Here is a 10,905-nt window from a genome sequence, read left to right as displayed (position 1 = left end):
CTATCCTGTGGAGACTGAAGAGGCTGAACTCTTCGACCGACACTTTTTCTCTCTGTTGGTGTTTTTATTTCAGACGGAGGCCGAGGCAGGAAGCTCATACCGAGCCAATGACTTCCTGCCAAGCCACGCGTCTCCAGAAAAGACTGAGTAGTCACAGCAGGGAGGTCAGGAGGTTCAAAACATGAAGTAAACAACCCATTTCACCTGTCTCTATCTCACACACACACACTCACATGCAGATATTGGGAGTTGTCATGCAACAATCTTGTGTTTTTCCACCATTCAGTTATCTTATTGCACATTATCATTGTAAGTTACAGGAATACTCTCCACTGAAGAGGTTACATTTCTTATCATTAGCTACTTATTATTGGTTAAAACAAGGTATAGAAGCTTAAAGTGTAAGTTCACCTAAATCTTTTTCCCAAAAACATATTTTTTCACTTTGGTATCTAGTCATGCAAATAATTTTGGATTCATTTGCCAAGATTTTGAGACTTTTGCTGTCACCCCAATACAGTGGAGATCTTTATGCTAAGCTAAGCTAACTGCCTCCTCGCGCCAGCTCATACTTGACGCAAAGACAATTTGTGCTTCTTCTCTTGACAAGAAATCAAATAATTTCCCAAAATGATGAATTGTTTCTTCAAGGTATTGAAGAATATCAGTTCAAAGACACAGCAAAATATATTTCTAGAAACAATGGATAATTTGCTGTGGACAGGTTTCTTTTGAACTGCTTTTTACTGAGGAAATAGCCCCAATTACAGCTGTTGACAGCAATGTCTATGAATACATTTTCCCTTTCTGATTAGCAATGTCTCACTATGTTTCCCAACAACCAATAACTCTCCTCCCTCCTCACTTGTACCAGCAATTTCTTATCATGGTAGTATACTTTTATCTTTTTTTACCCTTTCTGACCAGAAATTGCCATCCATATCACTAGCATGACTGACTGAAATATCTCAACAACTGTTAAATAGATTGCCGTGACGTTTCTTTGCACAGACATTCATGATCCCCAGAGAATGAATACTAATGACTTTGGTGTGTGCAGAGGAAGGAAAAAGTGAGTAGCATTCAGGCTACTACTACTCCCATTCTACATATACATATTATTTTAATTAGTCACCAAGGGTCTCACCCAGTGTGTCCCCTCAAAACGTGATTATGAAAAATACCCACACTCACAATATGATCATAATGCAGCTGTGACGCTTTAATATTCTTTATGGCCATCACTGCACCAAGTTTCCATCTCTCCAGTACAGAAACAAAATGAACACACACACATACAAGCAGCCATTAAGGGCACACCTCTAGCTGGTGTGTATTAATTAGCAGTATGACACTGTCAGTGGGGCTTCGCTCTGCTGCCAGGCAGAAACCAGCCTTACATAAGAACCCACCACCAAGCCACCAGGAGGGACACAGTGTTCCCAGCCCCTCTCTGCACTGTGACTGTCTAAAAAACACTCCTCCTCCTTTAACGAAATCTGTATAGGCACATTTCTGCCCTGAAGGCAAACCACAGGAGAAGGACACAAAAACAGAAGTCTTTGTTGTACGCTGCTTTTGTTGCTGCTGTTTGTCTTCCTCAACAAAAAAGGACAGCTTGCTAAATAAAGTGTGTCAGGGAAGTGAATCTTTCAGGCTGGTGTGCAAAAACAGTCAAAGCTTCCTAAAATACAGTTTACAGGATGCTCCTTTGAAGTAATCGTGCGTGTGTCTATCTGGTCTTTTCCTGGATGCCCTCAATTATTCCCAAATTTAGAATCACATTCAGAATCACATGCTTGTACACATAACACACACACACAAAGAGAGACAAGCAAGAAAGAATTCATCATGACTGTGATACCATGAAATCTGTGTTTTCTCTGCGTCATCAACATACAAATTCCTCAAACTTGTGACATTTCTTGTGCCTAGAAGTCTTTGAAGATCCGGATATTTCCAATTTAGAGTGGCATAAATTACTGTCCAAGCAGGTCATGTTAAGGATGTTACAAACATGTTAAACATGTTAACTAAATAAGCAGCAGAAAGTGGATTTGTTGATTTGATTACACACAGGCACGTGCAAACACACTGCAAGAACTCTCCCAACATGAGCACATGACATCTGATATTTTAATTTATGTTTTATGTTAACCTTATGGCCTTTTTAATTGTTTCCATTCTATGAATCAGTGTTCCTGCAGGATTTCATTCTGATGATGCTGTCAGGAAGAATCATTAGAGGCCAACTGTTCATATTTATAGGATAACAGCCATGAATGTCAACTTTTAAATCTGTCATTCATGGGAAATAGGTTCGATAAACAGGTCATCATGTAAACCGCATGAGTAGCCCCACTGGAAATTAAACCCGTAACCCAGGCCTCACTTGTTAGTGCCTTGATCTGCAGAGGACGGCCAAACTGGAAATAATCATGTGAAACTGAACTTTAAAAGGCAATTCCCCTTATGTGTATGGACTCGATGCACCCGCTGTACTGAAGAACAGCATGTGTGGTATGCACCGTAGATTACAAGCATGTGAGAGGGTCTTATAGAACGAATAGCTGCTCCTTTGGCAACCTCATCCACACTGTGCTCCACTGGGCCTCCCTGCCAGCTTGCTGCCGTGCTGTGCTGCCGCTCTTGAGGGGATTGGGAGTCGCTGGCCCCATTATTTCTCCCTGAATCAGCCTAAGGAGGGTTTCAGCCGAGCTCATTGAACTCCGCCGCGCCGCAGCAACAGGGCAGAGCTGTGACCCACTTACAGTAGCCAGCTCTGGCTCTTCACAGAGGAGACGACAGAGGCACACAGCACTGGTGATCCCACATGAAAACATAACATACTGACATATATTTTTAAAAATACCACACAAAATCTAATTCTAATCTGATTCTATTGATTATATTGATTAACATACTGTGGATATACTCTCTAAAGAGGAAGCACACAAGCAGAAGCTTGTGCCCCACAATCTAACAGGAATCTATGTAATCCTGTCTGAACTTTTAAATACAGCTGCTCACTGAACCAAGCTGATTTTGATCTGTATTTTCTCTCAACATTGTGGACAATATCACATCAGTTTTTCGAGTTTGTGGCTGTAGTCCAAGTTGATGGACCTTGGGGGAGACGTAAGCCTACTAGGCCTTTGACATACAGGCCTGACTGGATATCAACATCTCCAACATCTATCAACTCCTGGTGCATCCTGGTGAGACAGATCATGCCTCCCAAATATGCTAAAACATCCCTTTTGTGAGGATGATTCAGTGGTTACAATGAGTGTACTCCCCCAGTTATTGGAACAGCAGAGAGAGTTTTACAAAGAGATGTTACTTCAGCAGCAGAACAGCTTTAAATGCTTTATTCAGCTGGTCATGGATGGAACTAACAAAAGACTGGATGTAGAGATGTAGAGATGTACAAAAGCAAAAGCAAGACCAGCTTGGAATTCACCCAAGATAAGTTTGAAGAGACAAGAGGGGGATACAAGGAGATTGAAACAAAGTTAAAGTCATTTGAAAACAACATAATGAATTCTAAGCAGGAAATAGATGGAATGTTTACCAGGCTGGACTACACTGAAAATCACTGCAGGACAAACAAACATTTTAACTGATGGGAGTGCAGACGAGAAAGTAAAAAAACTGGAGTGAATCAGAGAAGAAGGTTTGTCAAATGCTCTCAAGCAACCTGGGACTAGATGGCATGAATACTGAGCGTGAGCGTGCCCAGGGAATTGGTCAGCCCCAGGAGGGGAAAAGCCTTGGAAAATTGTTGTAAAACCTTGGCGCTTAAATGACAGACAGAGTGTCCTTTCTTCTGCCAAGAAATTAAAAGGCACAAAAATTTATACAAATGAAGACTTCCCAGAAGGTGTGCAAATGAGGAGGAAAAAGCTCTTGCCCAAGTTGAAAGCTGCCCGAGAAAGAGGTGATAAAGCCAGCATCACGCCAAGGGGTAGACAAACTCAATCATTGGCTTAAAGTGCCTAAAGGTTCAATTGTTTTATGTGTCCAAATAACACAGCTGCATCTTTGTTATTAAGTTTGCCAAGGAAGAATTGGTATTAGCTCACTTAAATATATGCAGCCTCAGGAACAAGGTTCTTGAGATTACCAGGATCTGCTCCTCAAACAATATTCATGTTTTAGCACCGTCAGAAACCATACCATACTTTTGATGATTCTGAGCTGGCTGTCGAAGGATGTAGATTATATAGAAGAGATGGGGACAAATATGATGATATTACGAGTACTGACATTGAAGTAAAATGACTATGGATTCACCTTTCATACTGTAAGCCTAGTTGTAGTTGGTTGCTGTTATAGGCCGCCCAGTTCTAATGTGAAGTATTTGGATAGAATATGTGAAAATCTAGATATAGTGACAGATGAAAGCAAGGATAACTTCCTTCTTCTTGACCTGAATATTGACTGGTTTTCTAAAAATTGCTCACTACGTTAGAAGTTGGCAGATACTTACCCAGGTTGGTGGTGTTAATAGTTCAACCTGTATTGATTATATTTTTAATAATATACATAAGCTGTCTTCAAAGGCAGTATCAGTGGCAGTGGGATGCAGTGACCGTAGTTTGATTGCTTTAACAATGGAGACTAAAATGCCCAAGTCTGGGGTTAGGATTGTTTTCTGCACGTCATATAAAATATTTAATGCAGACTCATTTGTTAATGATATTAAAGATTTAAAGTGGTCTGATGTATGTCAGGAAAATGATGCAAACATTGCTTTGAAATGGATAAATGAGTGAGGTTAGTGGACAAGCATGCTCCACTTAGAAAAAGTTCTATAAAGGGAAGTAGTGCATAATGGATAGATGATGAGTTGAGCTCTTCAAAGCTTCAAAGGGACAAAGCCAAGGTAGCTGCTCATAAATCAGGGCACTCTTTAGACAGAAGTCTTTAATGTAAGCTGAGAAATAAAGTTACCAAGTTCAATTACATCAGGCCTATTCGTATACTCCCTGTGCTGAGTAAGATACTTGAGAAGATCTTTTTTTAATCAAATGTTAAATTATTTTAGTAGAAATGGATTACTTACAAAAGCACAGCATTTTTATAGACCAGGGCACTAGCACTGCATTAGTACACATGACTGATCAATGGTTAACATATATGGATGACAGGAAATTGGTTGGAGCTGTGCCCTTGGATTTTACTGCAGCTTTTGATGTCGTTGACCACAGTATTCTTATTGCAAAGCTCAAATGTTATGGTTTTTCACCCTTAGCTCTTGCTTGGATGAAGAGTTACCTCTCTGGCAGAGCACAGCGAATATTTTTCAATGGCAGTTTTTCTGACAGTAAAAAGATATCTTGTGGTGTTCCACAAGGGAGTTGCTTGGGTCCACTTTTGGTTTCAATTTTCATAAATGATTTACCATATGTTGTTAAAAATGCTGATGTATGCTGATAACTCAACTTTGCTCTGTGCCTCACCACCTTCAGTGGAGCTGAGAGAGAATCTACATGTTGAGTTGCACAAATTAGTTGAACAAATTAGTACTAAACATTACCAAAACTAAATGTATTGTATTTGGTAGTAGGTATGTTCTTGGTAACGTCACTGCACTTAATCTCTTTATAGATGGGATATCAGTTGAGCAGGTCACTAAGACCAAATTACTTGGTGTTAAATTAGATAATTTATTGTTTTGGTCTGGTCAGATTGATCACATTGTTTCCATGATGGGTAAGGGCATTGAAATTTCAAGGAAATGTTTTGCAGATGTTCCATCTTCTCTTATGATTGATTTTGGTTGGTCACTTGTTCTGTCACACCTGGAGTACTGTCCAGTTATTTGGTCAAGTGCTGCTGAGAAACATCTAAAAAAAACCTTCAAATTGCATAGAGCAGCCAGATTAACTCTTCATTGTTCTTTCCATGCAAATATGTGTTAGGTACATAACCGATTATCATGGCTAACTGTGAAGGCTAAATTAAAATCTTCTGGTATTCATGTTTTCATGTGAAAAACTAGTACATACTGGTTTTTGTCATGGGTATAATACACATCAAGTGAGCACTGGTGATCTGGCAGTGCCAAGTCCATGAACAAATTGTATGATGAGAACTGTTCTTTATAGAGTTTTTTCTGCATGGAATATGCTCCCCATCAACATCAGACAGACCAAATGTAGATTTTCTTTTAAAAATTACTAAAACAAAAATTGATGAATCTCATATAGATGCTATTATGTTTTTTGTTGTTTCAGAACCTTTAATTCTATTTATTTTCTTCTTCTTCTTGTGTATTTGTGACAATTTTGTTTTTGTTTTCATTGTAGGTAACTATTGTTTGTTGTTTCATATGTGGAGTTATTTCTCTTGTTTTCTGACCTTTTTATTTGGCTTGTTTTGTTTTATTGATACAGTCTGATTTTAATTATTGTTTGATTTTATTGTTGTTGTTTTTGTGTAGACCTGGGAAAGACTAGTGAAAACTTTGTGGAAGCTAACGGGAATCCAAATAAAGAATAAAGAATATTGATTTTGTCATGCAAAATACTGAAGTTCAAGCACCATATGGGCCTCAGTGGGTTGAGAAAAATCTACCATGTCAGCCTTGTTAAACTTAAAATATGCAGTATACAGAGTATGCTAAATTTTGTATGTGTATGAATGTGAGATCCTGGAAAGTTTTAAGGACATAATGAATGCCAGCAGTGCTATACTACAGGATCACATAGCTAAAAGCTGGTAACTTGTAGAACTTTTCCACTATAGGAAACTTGCAAATTGTCACGGTTTCTACTTCAATTTCCACCGTTCTCTGTCTGCTTTGGGGACGAGTTCCTAGAGCTAAATTTTGTCTCTGCTCAGGAGGTGATACTAAATGCAAGTGCCACTTTCAGGAGCTGCCGGTAGCGCTGTCAGTCATGGTTGGTTAAGCAGATATGTAACAACAACACAACCACAGTAAGCACCATTTCACTACTGCATCTGTATTGACCAGGACAACCAATATTTTAACAAGACTAAGAGTCTACAGCCATCCTAGCAGCTGTGTAAGGCTGTATAGGCACTGTGACGCAAGCTAACCTAACATGTTCACAATGACAATACTAACGTGCTAATTTTTAGCAGGTATACGGTTGACCATTTTCACTACCATCGTTTACATGTTAGCACTAAACGGCTGAGTTTGATGGGAATGTCAATAGTTTTTTGCAGGTATTTAGTCATAAATACATTTAAATTTTGACCTGATGATGGTCCTAGATGAAAAGTCAGAGGATCACCATAGTGATTGTAATGAATCTTGAAGAGAACATGAATGTCTGTCCATTAAGAGTTGTCGGGATTTTTCAGTCCAGACCAAAGTGGTGAACTGACAGACCAACCAACAGTTAAAAAACGGCATAGTAGAAAGAAATAGAATAGAAATATCCCAATTTGTAAAATACAGTGGAAATGCAAGCATCACAAGGTTCTTAACAGTTGTGGGAAGCACCAGGTTGCGGGTTAATAAGTTCTTGAGAGGCTGTTCTAGTTCTAGAGAGGCTGCATCTTCCATTCCTCCTCTTCTGTTTGTTTTTTTCTAGTCTGTCTAAAAGAGAGAGCAGAGCTGTAGGAACTAGGAAGTGAGTAATCATGAGGTTGTTGACAATCTTTATCTGTCCTTCGTAAAAGCCTGCACTCTCTTTAGGTCTTTTACCTGGAGCAATGACCGCACTCTAATTACATGAAAGTCAACAGGTCAATAAACCCTGTTATGTTCATGTCTTCTCTCTGACCCTTTCTGGCTTTTATCAGCCATCACTTCTACATGCCTGCCCAGACAGAAAACTGCTGCAAGGCAAAAAAACTGGATGCTTGGCTTAATACCTTAAGATCAAACATATTTCATTTTGATCTGTCACTTTTGTTGACAGTACCCTTGTTGCAGTTCCAGTAAAGTTTTTGGGATTCAGCTTTTGGCTATTTTGAAAATGCCTTGAGAGCCTTACGGGTATGTTCTCTTGGAAATGTGCGTGCATTTGGACTCAAGCAAAGGTGTTTTGAGTTGATGCAGAAGGCATTTCATAATTACTGATGCTCTATTAATATTATTTGGTATTTATTTTCCAACCTATAATTATAAAAGTCTTTGTACTGTCTTTTAAGATTCTTACTAGACATACCTGAAAAGAAATCATTCTCCCAAAGAAAAGGTTTGGCAGTGAACAAACACATTGCATATTTTTGTCAGTGAGGGAGTCTGTACATGCATGTGAGTTTGTGTTTGTGTGTGTGTGTTTGAATGGAAGTTCCTGTATCTCTTGGCTCGTGGCATTCAGAGTGTTGAACAACTCCACGTGTTTGGACAGCATGTGGAGCCCAGGTCCCGCCCACTGCTCACAAACACTCCTGCTGCTGTTTACCACGCTGGCAGTGGAGTGGAAGACTCCAGCCTGCCGGTCCACATGCCATCTTATCAGCCGACACTCTCTTGCAGCTCGTCAACATGTTTTGCAAAGGAAGTCTAAGGGAAAACACTGTTGTAAAAGAGCCAAACATAAGTCAGCTCATATTTTTGTATCTCTGATGAGCTGGTATGATATCTCGTGGACTGAAAGCAAGTGATGTAGGCAGCATTATACTGTATGTCAGTTTACTATTTTAGAATCAGATAAAACAGATCACAGTCTGCGTGACCTGAATAGCCTGCAGGATGGTTTCTCCCATACTCCTTTGCTTCTGTTCACTGCAAAACATCACCTGTACAAAATGACATGCTGATACAAATACAATTTCCCATATGGATTGAATCGAAAGCATTCAATTATATACTATAGTACACCCCTGATACTATATGCACAATTGTCTTTACTTAAATCCCTGTCTCAGTATGCTCTCCTGCTGTTACACCACACATACTTTTTGGTTTTTTAAAGTCTAAACCATTCCTCATGAGTGTCAACCAGAAGTACCAGCTCATTAGAAATTTGATCTGAGTCTGTTTTATGTTTCTGTATTCACGTTCTCAGGAGGAAAAACTCATGCTGAGTAAAACATGAGTTTTGAGTTTACATGAGTCACTGCAGGCCTCGGGCTGAGCATGTGAACGCTCAATGGTCTTGCAGACCAATGGAAGGCTTACTAATAGCTAATATGCAAATACACACTTTGACAATCGCAGTGTCAGCTCTGCTTTGCTTTGCGTGTGTAAAGTTTGCACAACCTTAAAATAGAGGATGAGGTATTCTCCCTCAGGCTGTAAAGGAATCCTGATGGCCGTCCACAAATACTTTGTTTTTCTTTCTCTAGAAAATACAGTATGAACGTAAATATCTGAGTCTTGAGTCAAAATTTACATCCTTAAACATAAGCTGTTAGCTTGATAGAGGTTTTTATGTCTTATAAAAATAAATTTCCTGTTTTTTCTGCTCTACTTCATGGTGTTCTTTATAACTGTTTACAAGGAAATAGCTGATACAGATAATTGACATTTATGGTCATATATATATATGGTCTTTGTGCTTCATGTCTTGTCAAGTTGCCAGTAAAATCAGTCTAAAAATTCACTGTGTAATTGTTCTCAGATACATACAGTGAGTTGCCTGAAAACTGATTTATATTATCTCTCTGGATTCACCGGGTCACATTCATTTTTATGTCATGTAATTCATTATTTATCATGAAAAGCAGCTCTCTCGCTTCACTTCCTGTATTTATACGAAGCGCTTCAAATTCATGGAAAAGCAGCATAAAAACGCAAAATCCATCACACACTCTTTGCCCTCTAACATTTAATCCACATGTGTCGGGACACACAGCCTCTGCATGACATCTGAGTTTTAAGCACGGCATTCTCCGTCACAATCAGAAACCAAAACACGCAAAGTGAGATTAGGAGTTATGGTGACTTTGATGCACGCATACAGTCATGCACATAAACCCTGCGGGCTTATCCATGATTCCATCTGTGCGTGTCTGACCTTTACAGTCTGATAGCAAACAAAATTAAAGACACACAGAGCTATAAAAACACTCTTGAAGAGTATTTTCTCAGATAACACCTTTTATGTCTGATCACAGTTTATTCTCTGTGTTTGGTTTATTTGACTTCACCCTCTCAGTTACAGGTCTTGTAAAAAAAAGCCAGACTTATAAAGCCACACATTTCTGGGTATTTTCTGTAATTGGTAACAAACTGAAGTTTTCAGGTGTGACGGTTGTGAGCTCATTCGGTGCTACTTGTGTTCAAACTATGTTCTTACCTGGAGGATATGCTCAGGAATTTAAACAAAGCACCAAACATGCTTGATGACTCACCCTTAACATGCTGTAGTAATCTAGAAAATGTAGAAACAAAACCTGACTAGTGCTTAAGATCTGGAACAAATAACTACCATATTTAACTTTATTGTTTAACTTAGTCATACAATGTTAATTGTGTGGGCTGGACGGCTCATTTGAATTATTTTTATACAGCATTATATGCATTATACATCCAGCACTTCTGCACAGCCAGATGATCTGACATGCTTTTTTCCTGTGCGTCACATGCTTCAGTCCCCTCCGGCTCTGCCTGGTTGGCGGTGATGCTAACAGGTCGTCTGTAGTGGAGTACAATGCCGTTTCAGAGCGGAGTCAGTGAGACACTAGTCTCGCATAGCCAGACCTGAGACACTGATGCTAATGAGGCATTAGTATAAGCCTATAATGCGGAGCATGGCAGTTTAACATTGAGGGCGGCCCTCAGCGCACAACCAATCTGACTCACTGGATTTGGGATGATACTGCTGGTGACCTAAAAGCTACAAAACACACATTTACACATGCAGAGACATAGAGTCTAATGGTCTGCCTTATGCAACATTTTGATGGTTTAAGAATCATGCATAAATCAATTTATGCATGGATAAATTGGATGACTAACTCTAGTTTTATTCT

The sequence above is a fragment of the Thunnus maccoyii genome, chromosome 24 (genome assembly GCF_910596095.1).
Source record: "Thunnus maccoyii chromosome 24, fThuMac1.1, whole genome shotgun sequence".
Classification (NCBI taxonomy): domain Eukaryota; kingdom Metazoa; phylum Chordata; class Actinopteri; order Scombriformes; family Scombridae; genus Thunnus; species Thunnus maccoyii.
The sequence above is the reverse complement of the archived record's forward strand: the minus strand, read 5'-3'. Positions refer to the sequence as shown.